Genomic DNA, 24,996 nt, shown 5'->3' with positions numbered 1-24,996 from the left:
TGGATGGGTCGGGTTTGGCATTCCCGGGTTTTTCCGAATCACTGGGTTTTTTTAATTCTCAGCAAGTCTTTCTTCTTAAATTTCTTCCCTCAGTCAGCCAATTTCAAATCAAAAACCTTGTTAATGTCTCTCTCCTCTACAGACACCCATGCTCCCATTGTTAGAAAATGGGCAGGTGCTGCCTTTCTCCTACCTTCTTTTACTCTGAAGGTCCTTGCCAGAGTGGCCTCCTTCTGGCTCCCTGGCCGTCAAAGTGTTCCTCCTTCGACCCAATGCCGGCACACAGATGAGAAAGGCAATGTCCTACACTCAGCTCCTGAAGGAAAGGGCAGAGTCCTGAAAGGTATCCTGGATACCAGGAGTCCCAGTTCAGGTGCCAGATGAAACTTTCTGGGGTCTGGCCCAGACTATCAGACCCCTTTGAGTTTCCTTGGGACTTAGCCTCTCGGCGACTTGAATGGAGAGAGACAGCTTTCATCTGGTTGTCCGAAAAGTAGCTTTAATAATACAAAAATAACAAACAATAAGGCGTCCACTGTATTGGACCAAACCAGATCAAGGGAGTAAAAAGGGGCAAAAGGCACAAGGCCAAAGGTGGAGTCTAGGGGCAGATGGAGGTACTTATGCACTTTGCTGTGGGAGGGGAGTTAAGGTGTGGTCTGAGGGAAGGGTCCAATGAGAGAAAGCAATTAAGAATATTAAAATTCCTGCACCAAAAATCAACCTATGATTACACAGAGAACTGAGAACTTTCTGGTAACAATTAGCATAGAGAACATGTCAGTCAGCTTTCTGCTTATGGCACTAAGAATGCGGTTTCCCAAGGCATTTTTCCAGGGTTCTCTTTTTTCCTGGGGAAACTGCTCTCTACAGGAATTGGTTTGTTAAAGTTTTCCCCAAAGTGTGATCAGAAAGACCATCAGTTTTCTGGCACACTGAATAGATGATTACACCAGAGGGACAGATTGTAGTCCCACCTCAGCAGAAACATAAAGACACTCAGGGGAACAGAGAACCTTTTGAAACATCTGAAGTAGGTGGTAATAGAAAGGGAAATGACTGATATTTTACAGTCTATAAAAAGCAAATGTGAAATCTGCTCTAGAAACAACCCCACCATGAGCAAAAGAGTTGTTAGAAATAACAGAGGCAGGGGATTTTTCTGGAGGTTATTGGCAAATAGATTTTGCTGAGCTACCAAGCAAAGAAGGAAACAAGTATGTATTGGTGTTGGCTAACCCCTTTAGTGGATGATCTGAAGCTTACCTCTGTCACACTAACACAGCAAATGAGGTGACAAAGTTTTACTCAGTCATATAATTCTAAAGTTAGGGGTTCCTTTGGAGTTGTTCTCCCAGCAATCAGGGAAGTGAATCAAATGTTGGGAATTCTTTGGGATCTGTAAATTCCCTACATACCCCAGACAAGTGGTAAGGCTGAATGTGTGACTAGAATCCCCAAAACACAGATTAGTAAAATTTGTTAATATCCATGACATGGGTTCAAGTCTTGCCTATAGCCTTACTAAGAATTCACATACAACCAAAGAGAGACAACATAAGTCCTTATGAAATATTGCATGGCAGGCCACATCCAATCATGTATATTATGGAAGAAATTTATATGAGGGTGTTATGGTTTGACACTGGCCCAATGCCAGGCACCCACAAGAGTCGCTCACTCACCCTCCCCTGCTAGAGCTGGGCAGTGGAGTGGGAAAAAAAGAATTAACGAAGGGTTCATGAAGGAGATAAGGATGGGCAGAAGGATTTCAATGGCAAAAAAGGCTCAACTTTAAGGTTGCCAAGTGAATTTATTACTAACAAAATCAGAGGAGGATAATTAGAAGTAAAATAAGCCCTTAAAACACCTTTTTCCCCCTAGACCCTCCCTCCTTGCCACCAACAGAGCAGGGAGACAGGGTCCCGGGTTTAATCTGTTTTTTTCTCACTCGAGATTCCAAGGCTGGTGGTTCATGTGGGTCCAAGGGAGTGATTTTCCCTCTTGACCTCTGAAGGATTTAGGGTCTGCTGTCTGACTCTGTGTCTCTGTGTTCTGTGCTGAGCTCGGTGCTCGGTGTTCGGCGCGAGAATGATGAGGAGTCTCAAGGTCTTGGTTTTCTGGTTTCTCGCGTTGTTTATTAGTTCTTATCTTACAATTCTCTGTGTCCAGCCAAGATGTTCACAGCAGCCTGGACACGAGGTGACTCCCCCCTTGTGATGGGAGGTCGCTACGTCTTATACAGATAACTACCTACCCATTATTTACAATTCTGTGCCACTGTCTATCACCTATACTAACAGGGTCATTTCTACTTTGATCCAATCCACTGAAACTACTTTGTGCCCACATCACTGCAGAAGATGGATGCCAAGGGAGAAGAACTCAAGGCACCGCCCTAAAAATCTCCATCTTGTCCCTTTGCATCTACATTCTAAAAACCCAAACTACAAAATCTTCTACACAGTGATAACTACACTACTCTCTGTAACACCTTTGTGACTTGCAATTCTTCTCTCTGATGGATGTTTTTCACATGGACCAAAATCAAAGACTGTCTTCCTGGGCTCTGTGCCAGGCAAACCCCCCTGCACAGACCCCAGACCCTCTATCTTGGGTCCCAGGCCTCTCTACCGAGATCTGTGACTTTCCAGGGCGCCCAGAGGGATGCCCTGGACTCCAACAACAGGGCATGGGAGTTTTTGCGTCAGTTCATCACCTGAAATTTTCTTCCACTGCTCCGGGAGAGGAGTCCTTTCCCTGTGAGACCATGGAATCCCTTCCCATGGGAGACAGCTCTCCATGAACTTCTCCGGTGTGGGTCCACTCTCATGAGCAGCAGCCCTACCACACATGCTGCAATGTGAATCCCTGCCACGGGCAGACAGTTCTTCCAAAACTGCTGCAATGTGAGTGACTCTTCCGCAGGGTGCAGTCCTCCAAGGACAGGCTGCTCCAACCTGGAAGCAGGGGCCTGCAGGAGAACGGGCATCTGGACACACAATCAATGTGATTGAGCAGAAGCCAAATTTATTGTTTACATTAAGCTACAGCTATAGATTCTATGCTGCTTGTTCACGCATCATCTCATTGGCTGCCTTGTCTTGTCCACGCGTCAGGCATAAACCCTTCAGGACACCTTATTGGTCAAAGTCCATCACATTGTGCCTCCTTTATCTAGGTTTTGCATTCTTGGTTGTCAGTTTCTCAGGCTCTACCTTTCTTATTTTAGCCCTGTTTTTCTCAGTAACCTTGACGAATTCCTGAGGGTTCTGATAACAATAACGAATACCTACAGGTAGTAGTTTGGCTGGAGCACTTTGTATTCCAAGTTACGCAGCTACATTGCTACATTTCCCCCTTTTTTTTCCTGCATTAGCCAAATCTTTACTGCATTTTCTACTAAGCAGGTCACCAACTTCACAATGCATGGAATAATACAAAGCAACAAAACAATAAATAGTAGTAACAACAAAGCTCCCTTCGTGATATCTTTCAACCATCCAGTGATCTCCCATCCCTTAAACCATTCATCCAACCCCCAGTCATTAACAGTTAACTTCTTCCTGTTATCTTGTAGTTGCTTGAGTTTCCTGTGAATGGATGCAGAATGGTCAGAGCTTCATACAACAGAGTCCTTCAAAATCCTCACACCCGTGCCCATGTGATAATAGCAAAAGTCTATAACAGCTCTATTTTGCAGTGTGCTGTGTCTAATACTATCTACATCAGTGATCATCTGATTTGAAATAGCTAAAGTTATATTTAACTACTTGGCTGTCTAGCATCCCGACTTATTAAGCGTAGCTAAAGCTTGAGCAGCAACACCTGAAGTAAGGAATGATGCTACATAAAAACCAGATTACAATCAACAAAACTTGTTAAATCCAATCATGTCACTGACACAGGGTGTCACAGCATGAGAAAAATAAAAATAATATCCAATGTCTTGTAGTGATGCACCCCACACACACACAGCAGGTGTTTCCAAATAGAGTTTCAGTTTACCTCTAGACATTTTAGGAAGTTTACCTAGAAACTCCCATACCCTTCTGACAGTGATTGGCTCAGTGCCAGCACAAGAACATGGATTGGGCTCTGAGAATGTAAACTGAAGCCTCTTGGTGATCTTATTGGCAGCAAGCCAAGTTTTCCCTCCTAGAACATTCAGTATTTAGGAAAGAGCACAAAAGGAAGAAAAGGCTTTTTGGGGTGTTTGTAGCAGGGTGTCTGAGATTTCTCAGACACCTGTGCACAGCTTTTTTATTTGTTTTCTGTAACATTTGTTATTTTGGTATTTTTACTTATTAAACCTTTTGATTTACAAAACACCTCCAAGGAGCAGTCTCGTTCAAATTAATTATAGCCACTTCTCTGAAATGGCTGGTCCCTCAGAGATTGATACATTAGCCTGTTGCTTATTAGACTCTGGCCACGTGTTACTCAGTATCAATGTCTCTAGGGGAAATTGAGATAAACGATTATTATTTTAAAGTCCAAATAGTTGAGACTCAGGAGAAAGTCCAATAGCTGGAAATGTTGATCTTGACATCACTGAATGTCTTTTTGGGAACCTGGAACAGGAAATAGCTGAAGAAGGTTAGTAGGAACACTATACCATGATGGTGACATGAGGCTTTTGCTGGCTAGTTTCCTCTGTAAGTCTCTAGACACAGCCATCTTCTGGCAGTCCTACTTTTGCTCCTGTTCTGATTATGAAGGCTGGGTGGTGGTCAAGTAATTTCTCTTCTCACTGGGCCTCATTTTCTCAGAGACAGTTGATGTCTGATCAAATGAATAGATGACTACTTCTAACCTGTTGATAATAAAAACACATGCATATCTTCTCTTAAGTTAATGAATCAATTGAAACAAAAAAATTCTATATTGATGAACTGGATTTTCCCTTAAAAGCCTGGAAACTCTTTTGGGAAACTTCATACAGCTAGGTTACAGAGTGTTTTTGCACTTGCTTGTTTTCTAATTGCATATAGATTACAGCTCAAAACTTGGTAGATCTGAACACATAGAGCCTCTGGAAGATGTGATCTGAGCTCAAAATTAAAATTTAGATTTGATAACTCTTCTTCCAAATTTTTAATATAAATATTGCATTATTCCAACTCTTTTTCCAACTTCCTAATATAAATATTACATTATTCAAAATTATCTGTTGTCTTAAGTTCTAATGTACATCTTGCATTATTCAACCTTCTTAAGGCACTAAATTCCCCTTTTTTGCTTGTTTTTCTTTGGTTTTTTGGGTTTTTGTTTTTTTTGTTTTGTTTTGTTGGGGTTTTTTTTTGTTTTGTTTTGTTTTAAAAACAGCATGCATGACTCTTGCTAAGAACATGAAGGGAATAACAAACCAAAACTATATATGTAGTGGAAGAAGAAACTGACAGCAATCAGGAATAAGTCAGGTACAACCATTAGGAATATTTCAGATAATATACATAATCATTAACACATGTGAAATTTGGTAATTAGCAATCTCTGAAATTCTGTACCATCATCCCAGAGTCTGCAACAGCTGATAAACCACAAATCAGTGAAGATTTGGACAGTCATTCTCCGGATAATGATTCTCCAAGCTCTCGTCAAAAATAGGTCCAGCTGTCATATTCATAGGTCAAATTGCCAAGTCAAGGCAACTTGAATATTGTTTTAATGCAGAAAACACCTGGGTCTGTTGGCAAATTTCCCATCCACATAGAACTAAGGCCTGGCCACTGCCTGAGCTCTAACTGGAAGAGAATTCCCTAGACATATTTCAAAACAAGGCTCTTAAGAATCTTAGGGTGAAAGACTAATTGAATCACCTAATAACTGGTCTCCTCGAAATTCCTTCAGGATAGGGATGCTTTAAACACAGCAAACTGTTGGAGTGCTTCTGTAACAAGAACTAAAGGTCACAATATCTTCAGTTCAAAGGAGGTTTTCAATGAAGTTCAGATATGGTTTCTTGGAACTCTGAAAAATACTTAAAAATTATGAGACAGCACTGGGTCAAACCACTGAGCCAGTGCAAAGACTAGCATAAACAGCTAGAGAACAATTTAACACATATTTAAAACAAGGTCCTTAACGATAGCAGTCATGAAATACTTAAAGCAGTTAAAAAAAGAAATCTTGAAATGACACCTGTTTTCTAAGAAGCTGGCTATAAAACAATAATATCAACTTATGAATAATGTCTATTATAATATCAGTAAGTTTACACTATGGGATTAATATTCAGACCTCGCATTTGAGATACAGATGGTCAAGCCACAGACTCTTGTCTAAAAATGTGAAAAGGTCCTGGTTTATTCTTCTTTATAATTCAACCATCCTGACCTTTACTACTCACTGATTTTGACTGTAGTAAACTCCTACCATAGGGTTCTTTTTGCAGACTCTGACTGCTGGTTATCTCCTACTAGAATATGACTGCAAGTATTTTCTTGCTGCCTCTGACTGTAGGCCTTTGCCTAGCTCAATTATGACTGCAACAGACTCCCACTGCAGGGTCCAACTACAGATCAAGCCTGACCTCACAGCAGATTCCTCACAGCCGTAAGTGTCTCTCCCATTTGGTCAGTCTTCCAGTCTTCCCAAACCGTTCTTTCAATATCTTCAATTCCTTCTTCCTCAGGATCTTCTCCTGACTAGCTATCCCATTCTTTTATCACACTCATAACACAGCCATGACTTATCAGGGGTGATGTCATCTGCAACCTTTTCTCTTAAAAATACATCAGTTGTAACTATTTGAAAAAGTTGAGATAATATTCCAAACATTCATGTATTTATAATAGTAAAGTGAAACAAAAAGGGAGGTAAAATTATGAGCTCTTTCACCAAATGAGCTGGAATCTAAAAAACAGGATGGAAGCAAAAAGAGACTGCACTGACAAACCCAATCCAAAGCTGAGAAGATACATGGCGTTCCACAACAAGGATGGACAACAACATCCCACAAAGAAAAAAGGCTAGAGAGTTTATCCACCATTCAGAACGAGGTCCCTAAGAACCTTCACCTTTCGCTCAAGTTCAAAAACATCAACAGGTCCAGAGAACCCCTAGAAAACACAGAAAAGCCCAAACAGCTCTGCCTCCTGCACGGCCTACATGGCCACAACTCATGGGTGCCAGGATGCATGAAAAAGAAAACACTGAATAACTGACTAGGAAAAGCTATAGTAACTCAGTTTGAATAACACTCAAACCTGGTATAAACTAATTTTGACAGCCATAAAGCTTAACAAAATAAACTCAATAGAACTTATCCTTGCTCAACTTGACAGAAGCATTATATTGTTGGACCTTAAGTAAACATAACTGCAAATTAGTACCTTTAAAAGTTATAGATATGACAAGGTGTAGCTTATTCTACTGTTATTAACACAAAAGAAAATGGAAAAGTGAACAATCCATAAGAGAAATAACAGCATGATGGTGTACTGGAAGCATAAAAGTTGCAATAAGCATATTAAACTTATAAGTAATTTAGTTATGAGAAAAACCCATGGCAACTATAGATTTCACGGAAACAGAAATTTAGTAAGACTTTAAAGTGCAGGGTTACTAAATATATATATATATATATAATAACGTGGAATTTGGCAGACTGTTGAACATCTGAGTAATTTCTCACGATTGTATTTTGTGTAACTTCATCTGGCAAATTTAGTAGTATTCTTGTTAAAGAAATCAGACTATATGGAAATCTTTGATAGGTAATAAGGCACTGCATTTACTGCTTTTATCTCTCCAGCAACCGTAAAACTGTAAAAAATTAGAATTCAGTCAGAAAACAAAATTAACTTTAAAACCCCTGTATCAACACGTTTTCAAGGCATTCAAACACAATACGTAAAGCTTCATTAAACAGAGGTAGTCAGAAACCACTCCGCGCTGGAGCGGGGTGGGCTATGCTGCCCGCAGGGAAAAAGGAGAGGGGGGGAAGAGAAAGAAAACTCCGGCCACTACCACCTTGCAGCTGCTGCGGGGGAAAGGAAAAAACAAACGCCGCCGTGTTGTGCTCACATCCGTAGGGATTAGATTCTTAACTCTGGAATCATCGAGCAGCGGTGGCAGTGGAAGCCATGCGGACTCGTCGTGGCTCGCTCGGCTCAGCTCTCTACACCTCCTGGGGCTGCTGCATCCCCGCTTCCCCCAAACATCCGCAGTAGAAAAGCGGAGGGGAAAAAACAACCCAATAAAAACCCTTTAAAGACTGCATGCAGCAAAAGGGGGAAAAACACCGAGGACAAATACGGAAAAGGTTAAAAAGACACAAAGCGCTTGTGGCTCCTACCTCTCGCCGCGGAGCTCTGCGGAGCGGGGCCGCCGATCCAGGGGCCTGTCCCGGCAGAGCCGCTGGCTCTGTTGAAAAGCCCGCGCAGCGAGACCAGGAGAGAATGGCATTGGAGCCTTCAGCTCTGGAAAGGAGTTGTGTTGCAGGAAATGTGGCGCGGCTCCCGCCGTCTGCAGAGCTCGAGCGTTCCGTATGGAGCTTAGAACAGACCTGGGGCTCGGGGGTTTTTGGAGGATAAAAGTCACTCGTGTGGAGCTGCCTTTTTTCTAAAAAAAACCCCCAACAAACCTACTTTGAAATTTAGACAAGCATCTTTTAACAGAACTTGGAATAATTTTAAATTAATCAACACTTAAACTCGATAAAAGTTACTCTGAAGAGAACTTAGCATCTGGATACCAAAGCAATAACATAACAGTACACTGACCTAAACATAGTAGTTTAATTGTGCTTAACTCTATAACTGGTATTCAACTGCAGCATTTTGGAGATGTCTGTACAATATATTCAAGCTTCTTCTAACTCCTTCTGTATTTCTTGGCAAGTTTCTGGGTTATTGGATTGCTGTTACTGTCTTCTTTAAAATTTCTGTCAAGGTCTTTTCATCTCCTTGCATAGCTGGCTGCTCTTGGATCTTTTCAAGTTGCAGGTGATCACGTCTTTCTTGGCGGTGGCTGCGTTCACTGCGGCCAGGCTGACTGGGCTCGGGAGGGATGCTGTTGCATCCCCACAGGATGCCAGGCAGGGGCCGGGCCGGGCTCGGCTGGTGGGGCAGCACAGCCCACGGCCGCAGCAGTGACAGCGGTATTGCAGCTGCCCTGCCCCCGCTCTGGGTCTCTGTCTCCGGCCACAGCGGAGGAGGAGGCGAGCGCTCTTTTTTGAGTTTCTTGATGTGAAAAACGAGGTTCACTTTTTAGTAAATTTTAAGGAATATGTTTAATAAAATAATTAAGACAATTAGGAGATAAGAAAAAACCAAGAACGGCCGGTCGGGTGACTTGGCATTCAGCCAAGTCCACCCCTTGCTTTCTCAGGGATACTCGTTAAATACCCTTCTCGTTATATCGATATATGAAATTCCATAAACTAGTTTCCATATTCCAGGAACTGCCCTGCATGGTCCCTCCTTGGGTCCGCCTTTTTAGAGCATGCGTGTTTCGTGGCTGTGTCCTTGTTATCGCGTCCAGCTTGGGCCTTGGTCCGTGCTTTCTGCGGGTGGTAGATGCTGATAGTTGGTGTTATCAGTAGCAGAGTCTTCTTTACATGTTCACTGGATGTTATCCCAACTAAACGGACAGTTTAAGCAGCTGCTACATCAACTACTCCCTTTATATCTAGTCTTACCAATAGCAGAAATAAACTTATATCTTTATATCCTTACTATGTTATTAATCATATAGCATACATCTTGCGAAAAGCCAATTTTATAATACACACATATAACAAACCCCACCTCTTCTTTTTATAATTCATTTGACTTTGAGCCATATTTCTTGTTTTCTAGCTTCCATTATTTCCTCTTATAGGCACTTACTTTCCAACCAGTCACCACTGGTCCTTAAGTTTTCCACAACTTAATATTTTCTCAATTATGAATACAACTATCTAATTTGGATGGGTTATAACAGTGACTGTCGATACGGGTATGTGTAATAAGAAAGGAACCTCGGTGTCTTTTCATATAGAACTTTCAGTAGTATCTGTAGCATGATTTTGCCAATATCCTATAAGGCAAAAGACAAAGAATGAGTGAACTGACAGAAAAAGGAATAACAGAGGTCTGGTATGGCTTATACCTCCACTCTCCATGCCTATGGGGTTGCTACCCACAGCAGGAGTATATGATCTTCTTGGTGGCAAGTACAGCGGCCAACCCAGTCTTGCCCTCTATTTCCTTGTCAATTCTTTTTGTTTGTTTGTTTGTTAGTTTTCAGACAAATTGCCTTTGACTTTTTTTTTTTTTTTTTTTTTAAACTGTAATTCTCTCCACTGTTCCTCAGGTATTTCCCACTCAACAGGCACTGGTAATCCCCATTTACTGGGATATATGTACACATGCATCACTAAAAGGCAGTAAAGTCTTTTAATCCAAAGGCCAGCTGCAAAGCCTTTTTAGAACTGACAATTAATTGTGCTGGCCAGAGCTGCACTCCGAGTAAAACTGCATCTTTAGTTCAACTATTCCATGTCACTTCTGATACCATTTAATTTTTGAAAGCTTCCACCTTTTTAACTGTAACTAGGATTGAGGGACAGGTTAAAAAGAAATTGAAAGAGAGAAAAAAATTTACTCAACAAAAAATAACTTAAACTACAGAGTGAAAAGAAGAAAGAAGAGAAAAAAACCAACAAAAAAAAACCAACAGAAACTTCTTTTACCCCTTCTGATGTTAGAGTTTTATCATATTGAAGGTTTCTGTTGGGCCAATCCTCTGCTCAGCCTATTCTTAGGGCAGGAAGACAATGAATTCTTGCTATTCTAGAAGATTTTCCTTCACTATTTAGGAGAACTTAGAAAGGTACATACACTATAGGATTTATTTCTATCTAAGGCAAACACACTCACTCAGTTTGACATGCATTGATTTGAAAGATTAGATACTCCTTAGAAACTTCGATAAGAACCCCCTTTGACAATCAACACCACCAGTTTTGTGAGCTAGGTCTTATCTGCAGCCAGCTGGAAAACTAAGAAAAAAAGCTTCCAAAACAGTTTCTGCAAAATTTATAGTAACTTATTAAGCAGGGAAATAAATGAAACTACTAAAAAATTTTTGCATATACCACAATAATATTTCCAAGCAGCAAGTATCTTGTCATTCATACTATCTCTCCTTATATTCCACAAGAAAATCTGACATCTTCTTATATAAAAAAAAAGAAAACCAAAACACCTTCAAAAGTTTCTTAACAAAGACACACAAAGAACTGCCCATAGAAAAAGAAAAAAACCAAAAAAAAAACTTCTCAACCAATACCTACATCTCAACCTCTGTCCAAGAGGCGAATGACAAAGTTTTTCCACCTTATAAAGTTATATAATTAGTTCCTTAAATTATTTTTGATCCACCCATTTGAAGAACAAATCTTTATATCCCTTCTCATGACTTCTAAATAGTAGAAGAAAAATTTGCTCTTGAGAATAAACTTGACAGAACTAGATTTCTATCAGTAATTATCTGTACCTTTTTGTGGGGACAACGCTGCCAGCGTAACTGAAGAATGTCTTGTATTGGTTACAAATATCTGCATGTTTGTGTGTGTACACAAAGGAATCACAGCTACTGTATTAACTTTGACACAGTATCAGTTTAGTTGAAAACTCTTTCCTTAATTCCCACTCTGCTGGGTAGTAGTTCACCCTATATTTTGTGAGCACTAACATATCCTCTTGGTATTTCACATAGGCGCTCTTCTCTGCCCTCCTTCTTTAAACAAAACAGATTAATAAGTAATAAAATGCTTTTAAGTTAGTAGGAAAGAAGTACCTTAAACACACACAAAAATAGAAAAAATAAAAGAAGCAAAAACATATTGTTTGTTCTGTAAGATATAAAACCTAAAATAAATTAGCCAAAATGTTAGGGATATGGAGCCCATCTTCTTCTTGTGATTTTCATGTACCTGCAATATTATACAGTGGAGTGACATAAACACTTTAAAGAAACAATATTACATATTTCAATTTTAATTCCCCACACTAGAATTACTTGAAAGTCCATTTCCTTTGTAGCTGTGAAGAAACAGAGGTAGCATTTGACAGACCGGACTGATTTTTAGGTGTTATGCAGAGAAGTAAAACAGAGGAAGTCCTTTGTCCAAAACTTCCAAATTTACTTGAGTCTTTTCCAGTTCATGACCACTCAGCTCTGTTTAAAATTCAACTTTGTATCACCTGGTTTAGATGCTACAGTTCATTCTTGGGTTCTCACACCGGTCTCTTGATTTTGCTGACGTTGATTCAAAACTTGCAGCTTTAGTTTTTCAGCCATACCGCAGCTTCAGTTGCCTGCAATACCTGAAAAAGCATCTTCCCACTGTGGGGTTAAAGAACTTCCTCTCCCATTTTTGCAATTGTAAAGCTATACCCTCTTAACATTAATTTCTCTTTATTTCATAATTTAAACATTATCTCATAGGGTGTTACTTTCAGGTTCAAATCTGGGTTGCATCTGGACTCCCAACATACATTTTACTCATGGCATTTGAGCATTAATTTTGTTTAAAAAAATTCCCAATAACAAAAGATCTAATTTCATCCATAATTCCTTCTTCTTCTAATTCCTTCTTATCAAACACCAGAACTCTCACAACTCTTTTGACTCCAATCTCCTGTTCCATTAAAACTATTCCTTCCTATTTCTGAGGTCACCCCCCAGCATTTGATGTCTTATAGCTATCTCTTTAGGCAATTTCAATGCACTCCCAAAAAACCAAAAACCAAACCAAACAAAAACAACTTCTAAGACCTCTAAGAATTTCTAAAATTCTCAGAAAAAACCTTTCAAGACCTCTAACATAAGACTCTCCAAGCTTCTGTCCCACCTTCAGGATTCCATCCAGTCACTGCCTGGTCTCCTCTCTGCCATCCAACAGCCCGAACACCACCCCCTCCCTTTTTCCCCCGAGGCACAGAAAACTCATCAGCTCAGCAGCACAGCACCATGTGCTGCATACTCCATCTTTCAAAACAAAAACTCCTATTTTACTTCAGCAGTCTATATTACACATACATTCACTCAAGAACAACAATAACAACAACAATAAAAACTCTTCAAAATTAATTTCCCCATTAATCTGCAAAACTGCATCAATCCTCTTTTTAGACAGCCCTCTTGAACCTGAATTCTTCATTAATTCCCTTGCAGTTCCCCCTTTTCCATTCAGACATTTTAACCGTTTCAACAATTCACTTCTTTAACACAAATAAACTCCACAACAAGCACACCTCTTCAGCTACACTTACTTCCACTTACACAAAGACAACACAAAAAGATTGGTACCCTTTTTTTAAAAAAAAATTGTTAGCTTTTACTTATAGGTATTTGACTAACCCCCAGATGTTCTTAGATTATCACACTTTTCCAGCCTTTAGTATTCCTCAACCTGGCAGCCTTTTCCAAAGCCCAGGTGTCTTGGACCTTACACCTGCAAGCCTTTTTTGTGTTTCTATCCTCAATCTGGCAAAAACCCAAAAATACCTATATTTGGCCAAACCCTAAATGCTCTTGGGTCTTACGTAACCCTTTTAATTCAGCAGCAAGTCTAGGTGTCCTTTGCTCTCTTCCTTTAAGGGGTCCAACCCCTTTTCCTGGGACCCCGTCCCAGACCAGGGGGTTCAAACGTTTCCCCCCCCCCAGTATCCCGTTTTCCCAGTGGGTTGTATAGGAAAACTATTGGCTCCCTTCCTGAGGGTCCAACCCCTCCCTGGGACCGTCCCAGCCAGCCGAGGTTTTTTACAACCTCCCTTTCCTCTGGGATCCCATCCCAATCACCAGGGGGTCACATTCACACTTTTTATCTTTCACTTCACCTCTGTGCTGGCCGTTTCCCTTGCGAGATAACAAACAGCATGAGAAGCCACACCACACTCACTTCACCAGTCTGGGGTACCCAGCCAGTGTCCCATTCACACAGCACGCAGACCCCCTTTAACCCGCTCCCCTGAGAAATACTCACAACCATTTTCTTCCTCAGGTTCTTCGTGCACGAGGTTTTTATGGAGCAAAAATACTGCAGTTTTAGGGAGCCTTTTCCCTTTTCCTTACTTGCTTTTTTCTTTCTCCTTGCTTGTCTCTTTGGATGTTTACCTGCAATCCCCAATTCTCACCAGGAAAAACAAAGTTTTGGGCCGCCAGAAACCCAGGCGGGGCGCCTCCCTCGCTCTGGATTTCCTGGGGTTTCAGGGATGAGGTATATCCCGGCAAGAGCCCCCAAATTGTGAAAAACGAGGTTCACTTTTTAGTAAATTTTAAGGAATATGTTTAATAAAATAATTAAGACAATTAGGAGATAAGAAAAAACCAAGAACGGCCGGCCGGGTGACTTGGCACTCAGCCAAGTCCACCCCTTGCTTTCTCAGAGACACTCGTTAAATACCCTTCTCGTTATATCGATATATGAAATTCCATAAACTAGTTTCCATATTCCAGGAACTGCCCTGCATGGTCCCTCCTTGGGTCCGCCTTTTTAGAGCATGCGTGTTTCGTGGCTGTGTCCTTGTTATCGCGTCCAGCTTGGGCCTTGGTCCGTGCTTGCTGCGGGTGATAGATGCTGATAGTTGGTGTTATCAGTAGCAGAGTCTTCTTTACATGTTTACTGGATGTTATCCCAACTAAACAGACAGTTTAAGCAGCTGCTACATCAACTACTCCCTTTATATCTAGTCTTACCAATAGCAGAAATAAACTTATATCTTTATATCCTTACTATGTTATTAATCATATAGCATACATCTTGCGAAAAGCCAATTTTATAATACGCACATATAACATTGACAAGACATAATTAAAAAACTGTCCATTTACTACGTCAAAATTTTTCTCTTTAATAGTTTTTCGCCTCACTCCAGTCCAATTAATTGATTTTAAACTTTTTCATGAAAAAAAAAATTGTGATTTAAAATTTGAAGGGTCTCTTTCTGAATTCAGTGAGCCCGCATCTAGCAAATCGTTGTACGGACGGCTGTGCTGCACATGCACAGTGCTGCTGGAGGACACCACCCGATTCCGCGCCATGTTCAAACTCCGTTCGCTCGAGGGGGGCGCCCCAGGAGGGGGCCCTCCTGTATGGCCGAGGGGAACATCCGCAAGGCTGGTCGAGACAGGCGCAGGGCTAAGGGAGTCAGCAAAAGGTTCGCTGGGGCAGGGAGGGGGGTCGGTCACGGCTCAGCGGGGCCGAGCGCGGCTCCTATTTCGGCGGGGCTACCCGCAGATTCTGCGGGGGAGCCAGACAGGCGACTGCTCACTGGGACCTCTAGCTTGCTCATAGCTTCATCAAATACGCAGGGAGCAAAGAAGCTGTAATGCAATCTTAACAAAGTCTTTAAATTATAATAAATATCCCTTTGTTATTTTGAGAATTTTTGACTCGATCTCACATCTCCCGGTGCCCGCGGAGTCCCGCAGCCACCGCCTACCATTGCGGCTTCCCAGGAGCTGTTTGTTTCTGTGTGTTTTGCACCGTCCACGGTCCCGTGCGGTCACCGCTCGGGTCCCGCTCTGCCGGCTGGTTCTTGTCTTTGAGCATTTTGTGCTGTCCTGTGGCCGGCTATAGCCGCAGCCTTTCACTACTTTGTATATTCGCCACCTGAATTTCGTTTCGCTGCAGGCTGTTCTTTCTGCTTCCTCTTGACTCCATTTTGGGTCATATTTCACTTCTCTCTCAGAGAGAATATGCTGGAGAATATTAAATGTAGCCTGCTTTCTTTAGATAAAGCCTTCCCTCATTCTCCAGCCCCGGTCACTTACCTGTTCTCGATGTATCCGCTGCAGCGTATGCGAATTTTCTCCAGAGCCTTTTTCCAGGGTTTTTCTTTCTCTCCCTCTTTTCCCGGGAGGGTCCTTGCTCGCGACTCCCCCTGCGGCCCCCTGCTTTTTGTCTCCTCAGTATCCACTTTGCACTCCTTCAGAGTTCAAAGAGTCCTGGTCTGCTTCAATATCACGTGTTCTTCTAACGTCTTGGGTCACCATTATGCAGGAGAACGGGCATCTGGACACACAATCAATATGATTGAGCAGAAGCCAAATTTATTGTTTACATTAAGCTACAGCTATAGATTCTAAGCTGCTTGTCCACGCATCAGGCACGAACCCTTCAGGACACCTAATTGGTCAAAGTCCATCATCACATTGTGCCTCCTTTATCTAGGTTTTGCATTCTTGGTTGTCAGTTTCTCAGGCTCTACTTTTCTTATTTTAGCCCTGTTTTTTTCAGTAACCTTGACAAATTCCTGAGGGTTCTGATAACAATAACGAATACCTACAGGTAGTAGTTTGGCTGGAGCACTTTGTATTCCAAGTTATGTAGCTACATTGCTACAGGGGCCCCCTCTCTCCACCAGGTCTTCCACTGGGCCACAGCTTCCTCCAGGCATCCACCCTCTCCAGCATGGGCACCTCCCCCACAGGCTGCGGATGGATCTCCGCATCCCCTGTGGACCCATGTACTGCAAGGGGACAGCCTGCTTCACCATGGTCATCACCACGGCCTGCACAGGAATCTTGGTTCCAGTACCTGGAGCACCTCCTCCCCCTCGTTCTTCACTGAGCTTGGTGTTGCCATGTTTTTCCCTCAAATGTTCTCACCTCCTCCTCTTCTCTGACTAGAAGCAAAACTCTGTGACTTTGTTTTGATTTTCTTCTTAAATATGTCACCACAGAGACATTACCAACCTCTCTTGTTGGCCCAGTTTTGGCCAGCAGCATGTCCACCTTCAAAGCTATCAGAGATTGGCTCTGCTGGACATGGTGGAAGCTTCCAGCAGCTTCTCAGAGGAGCCATCTTTGTGGCCCCCCTGCTACAAAAAAAACAGCTGTCCAAAATCAATACAAGTTAGTCTTTGCATATTGACTTACAGAGGTATTTAAGTTTTAAGTTCCACTTTGCAGAAGCTCTAGAGATTCATCATGTTAGCCAGATCAATAGGATTGGAAACATCTGCCCATCTGTTACAGCCTGGAGACTGAGTCTATGTTAAATGATGAGACACTAACCTTACAAACTAAGAGGAAAGGACCATTCCAAATCCTGATTACCCTCACCGAAACCAGGTCTGCTGGCAGAGAACCCTGAATTCACTGTGTTGAGGGTTAGATTTGTTCCTTTTTTACTTATAGAATTTTTCACCATAAGTTGCTAGGAGACTGAGTACTGGGTACTTATAGGTGTTTGACCAAAACAAAGAGGTGGCCAAAAGTCAGGAGGGGGAAGATCACACAAGTTTTGGGGCAAGTAAAGGACAGGGCAAGAGGCAGCTATGGCTCTCTCTTTCTCTTAGCATCAGAGACAGGACGGCCAGGCTGTTGCTTGCTGCGGGTGGAGTTCACTGTCACCAGAAAGTCTGGTCCTGGGAAATCTACCATCATCTGCTCATGTGCCCAAGAATTCTGAGCTCCTCTGCCTGCCCTGTTGGAGCTGGGCCAGCCCTGTCCCGCTGTCGTGGCTTCTTCGTCACTGCTCTTTTTTGCTACAGTGTGGCCCTGCACCCTCTTGCCTTTTTGGGACATCCCACCCCTGCCTGCCAGGGACATCCTGCCATTCCAGCTACCAGCCCGGGACTTTACACCATTCCAGCTTGGTGCTCTGAGAGTCCTGCAGAGGCACTGAGACCAAATTGCCTTGGGTTTTGTGAAGCAAAGCCCTCAAGGTTCCTGGTTCTGTTTTGTTATTAATGCTGTTGTTGTTTGTTTTGCTTTGTTATACATACTTGTAAAGAACTGTTATTCCTATTCCCATATCTTTGCCTGAAAGCCTCTAATTGCAAAATGATAATAATTTGGAGGGAGGGGGTTTATATCCTCCATTCCAAGGGAAGCTCCAGCTTTCCCTGATGGACACCTGTCTTTCAAACCAAGACACTGGTCCAGAGTTAAGAAGACCTCTGCTCCCAAAACAACTGGAAAACAGAGACTGACACAAATCCGGATGATGTGATTTAAATTTTCTTGCGTGTGCCTCTTATCTGCATAGTTAGTAACCATGACTTAGATTTGGTCCCAAAATTTGCATATGGCTTTAGTCCAAAATGTATCCAATAGCTCTTCATAAGAACAACTTATCAGGGTGATACTGGATATGTGAAAATGAAGTCTGGTACGTTTTGCCCCTAAATAAAGATCAGGCCTGTGCCCAGGGGGCTGTAATTCCAAACATAATATTAAATCATATTAAGGGTTATTTAACATACTGAAAAACAAATTTCAGATGCAATCTTGGCCTTACAAGAAGTAGTCCATGATTTGTCTGGTATAGTTTTACAAAACAGAATGGCTCTCAATTTCCTTCTAGCTGCAAAATCATTAACATCTGTTGTTATCCTTATGTAGATCAGAGGGAAAGAATTATTAAGGATTTGGTTGAAATTTCGAAGCAAACTCAAATTCTACATTGGGTGGCTTTCAAAAGGCTCACTGAACCTTGAATATACCTTCAGTACACTCACTTCATGGTTACGGAACTTGGTCTGGATAAAAGGAACTATTCATATTGCTTATATCTGTAGTTAATCTTTGCATAATAGCTGGCTGTATGATGTGATGCCGTGGTTAAATATGGAGTAGAGACTAGACAAGGTAGAGTTTTATTAGTCTCAAAAAAAAAGGGGGGAAATTATGCCTAATGATTTTTGCCTTTTTTCTTTTATATATTCTCTGTATTCTTTACACATAGATTTGGAGCTCTGTAGCCTATTATTGCATTCATAGCTAATTTTCCCTACCTTTTTGCTACCCTGATAGGCAGAAAGACAGAACATATTCCAAACCCCTATGCTATCTTGGTTCTTCCTGGTAACCAAGGCCAAAAAACGGCTCTTTGAGGCACATTTTTATCAACAAAGTTCAGTCCCATCTGAGGGGAGGGGAGGATTTAGAAGGGGCTTGAACTGGGGGGGGATTGCATCACCACTTATGCTACTATATGGTGATTTCGTCAATTATGCTAATTTGCTAAACTTATAAAAACTGTATGCACCCCGTGAGGGTGGGCTTTTGTGGACATTTTCTATATCTGCCTCTGGAGGCCTCTAATAAAGATCAACCTTTATATAACCTTCTATACTAATATCTTGAAACTGTGTTTTTTCATTTCTAGGGTCTTAAGGCATCACAGTCCTTAATGGCCCAAGGGCCATGATGCGGGCAATCTCTTGTTTGATCTGTTCAAAGGCTTGCTGTTGCTCAGGGCTCCACCTGATATCATTTTTATTACATGTCACAAGGTAGAGAGGACTTACAATCTGGCTCTACTCTGGGATGTGCATCCTCCAAAAATCCACGGTGCCTAGGAAAGCCTGTGCTTCCTTTTTGCTGGTCAGTAGGCAAATTGCAGCTATCTTATGAATCACTTCAGTTGGACTGCCTGCATCTGTTTTGCTGCTTCACTCCTAGGAACAGAATTTCCTGGGCAGGTCCCTTGACTTTACTTTGTTTGATGGCAAAACTCACTTTCAGGACAATCTAGATTATCTTCCCCCCTTTCTCATAAACTTCCTTTTCTGTGTTCCCCCACAGGATTATGTCATCTGTGTACTGCAAGTGTTCTGGAGCCTCACCCTTTTCCAGTGCAGTCTGGATCAGTCCATGTCAAATGGTGGGACTGTTTCCACCCCTGGGGCAGTTCCAGGTGTACTGCGCTTCCCTCCAGGTGAACGCAAACTGTGGCCTGCACTCTGCTGCTGGAGTGTCGGGGTTTGGAAAGCAAAACGAGTGAGAGGCTCCAAGTCAGAAATATAATTTAATAACAAGAAAGGTAAAAAGGTAAAAATAAAATAAAATAAATGCAATAACACAAAGGACCACTGACAGAGTCAGAATACAACCTGAGCAGGGTGGTGGAAGCAGTCCAGATGAGGTGGTCTTCCTGAAGCAGTGATCCTGTAGAAAGGTCTGGTAGCTCTGGTCCTCTGGGAATCCAGTACGTAGGGGCTGCTTGTACTGTCCTACATACCAGCTTATATCCAGGTGAGAATGCTTGGCTCCTCCCCCTGGGCAGAGCATCTCACAATGGGATGATGAGTTGTGACGTGGGTCCCTGATGGCCCATTACACAGAGATAACCCCTGGAGGGAGTTACCTGTGAGTCACGGGCAAGGCATTGATGGGCCATTAGCAGAAGACACCCCAACACTAGAGCACTGCTCCACTTGGTTTTAACAGTTCATGAAGATGGTGATAGAATAAATACTTTGTGTACATCCTACTCTACAACCCAGGACATGGAGGAATGGAGAAAAAGACATTAGCAATGTCAGTGGTGGCACTACTTTGCTACCTCGGACTCCAAGTCATACTGAAGTTTCAGCATGTTGGGCATAGTAGCACTCAGTGACGGTGTAACTTCGTTCAAGCCACATCAGTAAAGCAAAGACAGTACCCTTTGAAATTAGAGAACCATAAGGGATTGGCATCTGTAATTGAAAAATTCCTCCAACATGGGTTATTAGTACAATGTGAGTCCAAATACAGCACTCCCCATACTAGCTGTTAAGAAAGCAGATGGTAAGAGTTATTGGTTAGTACAAGATTTAAGAGCAATTAACAAAATTACAGAGGACATACACTCAGTGGTAGCCAATCCCTAAACACTTTTGACCACAGTGATGGATGAATTAGGGTGGTTTACTGTTGTAGACCTGAAGGACACATTTTTCTGCATTCCTGTGCACAGAAATAGCCAAGAGTTCTCTGCTTTTGAGTGGGAAAATCCTGAGACAGGGAGGAAAAGTCAACTTACTTGGAGTGTTTTCCCCAAGGTTTCAAAAATAGCCCAACAATATTTGGAAATCATCTAGCAAAGGAATTAGAAGACTGGAAAAGACAGGAGCCAGAGGGAGTTATTCTTCAATATGTGGATGACATCCTGATTTCAGCTAGAACCAGGGAGGACTGCATTAAATTTACCATAAGTCTATTAAACTTCTTGGGACTGAGTGGGTACAGAGTTTCTAAAGACAAAGCACAGATTGCCAAAGAAGCAGTTCACTTGGGGCTTGAGATCTTTCATGGACACTAACATCTCAGCAAAGAACAGAAAGAAGCCATCTGTTGACTCCCAGAGCCCCATACTGTAAGAGAGATGCAAGCTTTTCTGAGGATAGGTTGGTGCTGTTTGTGGATAGCAAATTATGGACTGCTGGTAAAATCCGTATATGGAGCATTAAAAGCAGCTGAAAAAGGAGTTATCATATGGACTGAAAACACTAGAGCAGCTTTTAAACAGCTGAAACACTCTCTAATGTCAGCTCCAGCACTGGGACTGCCAGACTTAACTAAACCTTTTGAACTTTTTATATATGAGAGACTGAATGTGTCTTTGGGAGTATTAGCACAGCACCTCAGGAACCAACAGAGGGCTGTGGCCTACTTTTCCAAACAGTTAGACAATGTTGCCCAAGGCTGGCCAGGGTGCCTGAAGGCCGTGGCAGCCACTGTCATCTTGATCCAGGAGGCCTGAAAACTCACCCTTGGGCAACACACTGTAGTGTATGTACCCCATGCCATAGCAGCTGTACTGGAACAAAAGAAGAGACATTTCCCGTCCGGTAACCGAATGCTTAAATACCAATCACTTATTAGAGCAGGATGATTTTACCTTCAAAACAACTTCTGTTGTTAACCCTGCCATGTTTCTGTCCTTCACCTTAATTAATTATGTGCCTCAGCAGGACTGTTTGCAGACAGTTGAAGAAGTCTATTCCAGCTGACCAGACCTGAAAGATGTGCCCCTAGAAAATCCAGACTGGAAGCTTTTTACAGATGGGAGCAGCTTCATGAGAAATGGTAGGTGGATGACAGGCTATGCAGTGACCACCCAGGACAAGGTGATTGAGGCAAAGGCCCTGCCAGCAGATATGTCATCACAGAAAGCTGAACTGATTGCACTGACGAGAGCCCTAGACCTGAGCAAAGGAAAGAAGGTAAATATATGGGCTGACTCTAAATATGCATTTAGTGTTGTCCATGCCTATGGAGCCATCTGGAAGGAGAGAAGACTTCTGAACACTCAAGGTAATCAAATCAAACATGCTGAACAAATACTCGCCCTCTTAGCGAGCATTAAAAAACACACAGAAGTAGCTATCATGCATTGTAAAGGTCACCAAAAAGGGAAAACCGCTCCAGAATTGGGAAATTGTTTTGCTGATAAAGCAGCAAGAGGAATTGCAGAAAAAGGTATTCTCATAGTAATTCCACAAAAAGAGATTGATTTTTCGGGGTTCACGCAAAAATATTATCAAGTAGACCACAAACGAATCAAGTTTCTTAAAGCTGAGATCACAGAAAGTGGGTGGGCTGTTACACCAGCAAATCAGGTTGTAGTCCCACCCCTGATCCTTTGGGAGCTAGCTCAGCAAGAACATGGAAACACACATTTTGGGATTGAAAATCTTTTGAAACATCCAAAAAAGGTAGTAATAGGAAAGGGAATGACTGATATTGTACAATCGGTAGCGAGCAAATGTGAAATCTGCTTTAAAAACAACTCTGATATGAAGAAAAGAGTTGTGTTAGGAGTAACAAAGGCAGGGGATCTTCCTGGAAATTACCGGCAAATAGATTTTGCAGAGTTACCACACAAAGAGGGATGCCGGTACATACTGGTATTAGTTGACACCTTCAGTGGATGGCCGGAAGCTTACCCGTCATACTAACACAACCAAGGAAGTGGTGAAACTTTTGCTCAATCATATAATTCCCAGGTTCGGGGTTCCCTTGGGGATGTCATCAGATAGGGGACCACACTTTCTTGCAAGAGTGGTCAAGGAAGTTAGCTGGATTTTGGGAATTACTTGGGATCTGCATACACTTTATAGACCCCAAGTGAATGGTAAAGCTGAACATATTAACGGAACCCTCAAAACACAAATTAGCAAAATTTGTCAGGAAACTTCTATGACATGGGTTCAGGATTGCCTGTAGCTTTACTGAAAATGTGCATACAACCAAGGCGGAGGGATAACATCGGTCCCTATGAAATACTGTGTGGCAGACCATATCAGATTCTGCATATTCCAGGTGAAATTCACATGAAGAGGAAACTTGATTTACAGAGATATCTAATGGCTTTAGGTTCCACATTGCAGAAGCTCCAGAATTACATTGTGCTATCCAGACCCATAGGACTGGACACGCAGGCACATCCCTTCCAGCGTGGAGACTGGATCTATGTTAAGTTGTAGGACAGTGATCCTCTACAAGCCAGGTGGAGAGGACCATTCCGAGTCCTGATGACTACCCTCACTGCAGTCAAAGTTGCTGGCAAAGGACCCTGGATTCACTACTCCAGAGTTAAGAAAGCTTCTACTCCTGAAATAAGTGAAAAAAAAACAGAGACTGATGCAGACGAAAACATTTTAAATTATTCCTCTTCTGTGCCTAGAGAACTGTTCATAATAATCATTATTCTTCTTTGCATGATAGCCAACTGTGCAAAAAATTACTACTGTTAGATATTTACTATTGTTAGTTATTTACTCTTGTTAGATAATTATTTATTATTAAATACCCGTTATTAGTAGATATTTAGAATAGAGGCTCAACAAGGTAGAGACCTTTTCAAGCCTCTAAAGGGGGGGAATCATGCTTTAAGCTTTAGCTCTCATACTTTCCAGATTCTGTATTGCATTAGTATATAACTCTGAACTTCATATAAAGTGTTAGCAAGTTCTCTTCACAGGGTAGTTAGACAAAACCTTTTCCAGCCCAAGAACCAAGGACACCGTTGCAGCTTCAGGCCCAAAAGTATAAACAACAGTGAATTGAGAAGAGCAATCTGAGAGGATGGGACTTCATAACCTAAAGCTGTAATTGGACAATTAATCCAAATGTGTAAATAGACCAAAACTTATAAAAGTGTGAAAACTTGTGGCCCATTGTCCATTTTGGGTGCAGCCTCGGCTGGGCTCTTGTACTGCCCAAGGTGTATCCTTCTAAGGCCTTTTAAAAAATATGTACTTTATTCCTTTAACACTGTCTAGCCTCTGTTCTAGCTAGCCTCTGAAGGCATCACAGTAGTTTGCAGGTCTACCAATACCGGCTGACCTGGGAAATGTATGGATGTGGTGATGGGTTGATGAGTGCTGATGGTTATCCTTTGCTGATATGTTATGTTTTTAAGTTGAATAGTTCATGCCTTGTTACCCCTTATTCTTCCTATTCTTAAGATCAAATGGCAGTTACCTGTCAATCTTGTTGTTTAAATGGCACCTGCTCCTGCCAGTCAACCAGAGACCTCTCCCAGTGTCTGGAAACTTCTAAGAAGAGTCCTGGGTGATTGGTTGGAGCCAGGGTTTCCCCCTCCTACAAGTTAAATTATGTACCCTGAATTCCTATCATTGGTCCCCATGCTCTGCTGTCCCACGTGTTCTTTTTCCCCCTTTAAAAACTGAACCCTTCAGGTGCTCGAGGTCTCTCCGTCCCTCCTGCTCTCCATCTCTCAATCCTGGAGCCTCAGCCCTGGGGTTGGAATAAAACCTCAGTTGCTGTTTCATCGGAGAGTCCCGTCTCTCATTTCATCTGCGCCTTAGCAGTGGCTCTGTTTCACTGACTCAAAGACCCCCAAGTTGCGGTGGTGCCAGGGCTGGCCGGAGCCAGCAACACTGGGAAAACCACAGCATATGGAGTTATGGATGAAAGGAATGAGGGACTTGTCTTTACAAACAAACTGTGGATCTGCTGGTAAATAAAGCTAGATATTGAGAGAGAAAAGAAACAATGGGAAGGACTACACTGATAAATGGAATGGGAGATTTGTCTTTACAAACAAGTTCTGCTGATAAATAAAATTGGATACTGAGAGATGAAAGAAACAGTGGGAAGAACCATAAATTCCATAAGGAATTCCACTAATTGACACAAGGAAAATACAAAAGGAGGAGGGGGTTTATACATTAGAAGGAGGTATTAGGCATTTCAGGGAGTCTGTACCAGGATAAAAAAGAGGCTGGGTCCTCTGAAAATTTGAGAGACCTCAGG

General features: G+C 42.1%; 2 long non-coding RNA genes across 5 annotated transcripts; one reads left to right on the top strand and one right to left on the bottom strand.

Moving 5' to 3' along the window:
- Positions 1 to 1,964: 1,964 nt before the first annotated feature.
- On the bottom strand, positions 1,965 to 16,355 carry LOC310922183. Of its 4 annotated transcripts, XR_014592330.1 has the most exons (5): positions 16,287 to 16,355; positions 15,772 to 16,012; positions 8,303 to 8,568; positions 5,823 to 5,983; positions 1,965 to 4,816 (listed from the first exon to the last, which is right to left on the bottom strand). It is a non-coding gene; the product is annotated as an uncharacterized lncRNA (long non-coding RNA). The 4 variants fall into 4 exon arrangements; XR_014592331.1 differs by having other exon boundaries at positions 15,772 to 16,346; XR_014592332.1 differs by having other exon boundaries at positions 5,823 to 5,973; positions 15,772 to 16,346.
- LOC310922185 lies at positions 15,046 to 24,511 on the top strand. The gene is made up of 3 exons (XR_014592335.1): positions 15,046 to 15,155; positions 19,534 to 19,779; positions 21,684 to 24,511. It is a non-coding gene; the product is annotated as an uncharacterized lncRNA (long non-coding RNA).
- The last annotated feature ends 485 nt before the right edge of the window (positions 24,512 to 24,996 follow it).

The sequence above is a fragment of the Zosterops lateralis genome (genome assembly GCF_965231275.1).
Source record: "Zosterops lateralis genome assembly, chromosome: W".
Classification (NCBI taxonomy): domain Eukaryota; kingdom Metazoa; phylum Chordata; class Aves; order Passeriformes; family Zosteropidae; genus Zosterops; species Zosterops lateralis.
The sequence above is the reverse complement of the archived record's forward strand: the minus strand, read 5'-3'. Positions and strand labels throughout refer to the sequence as shown.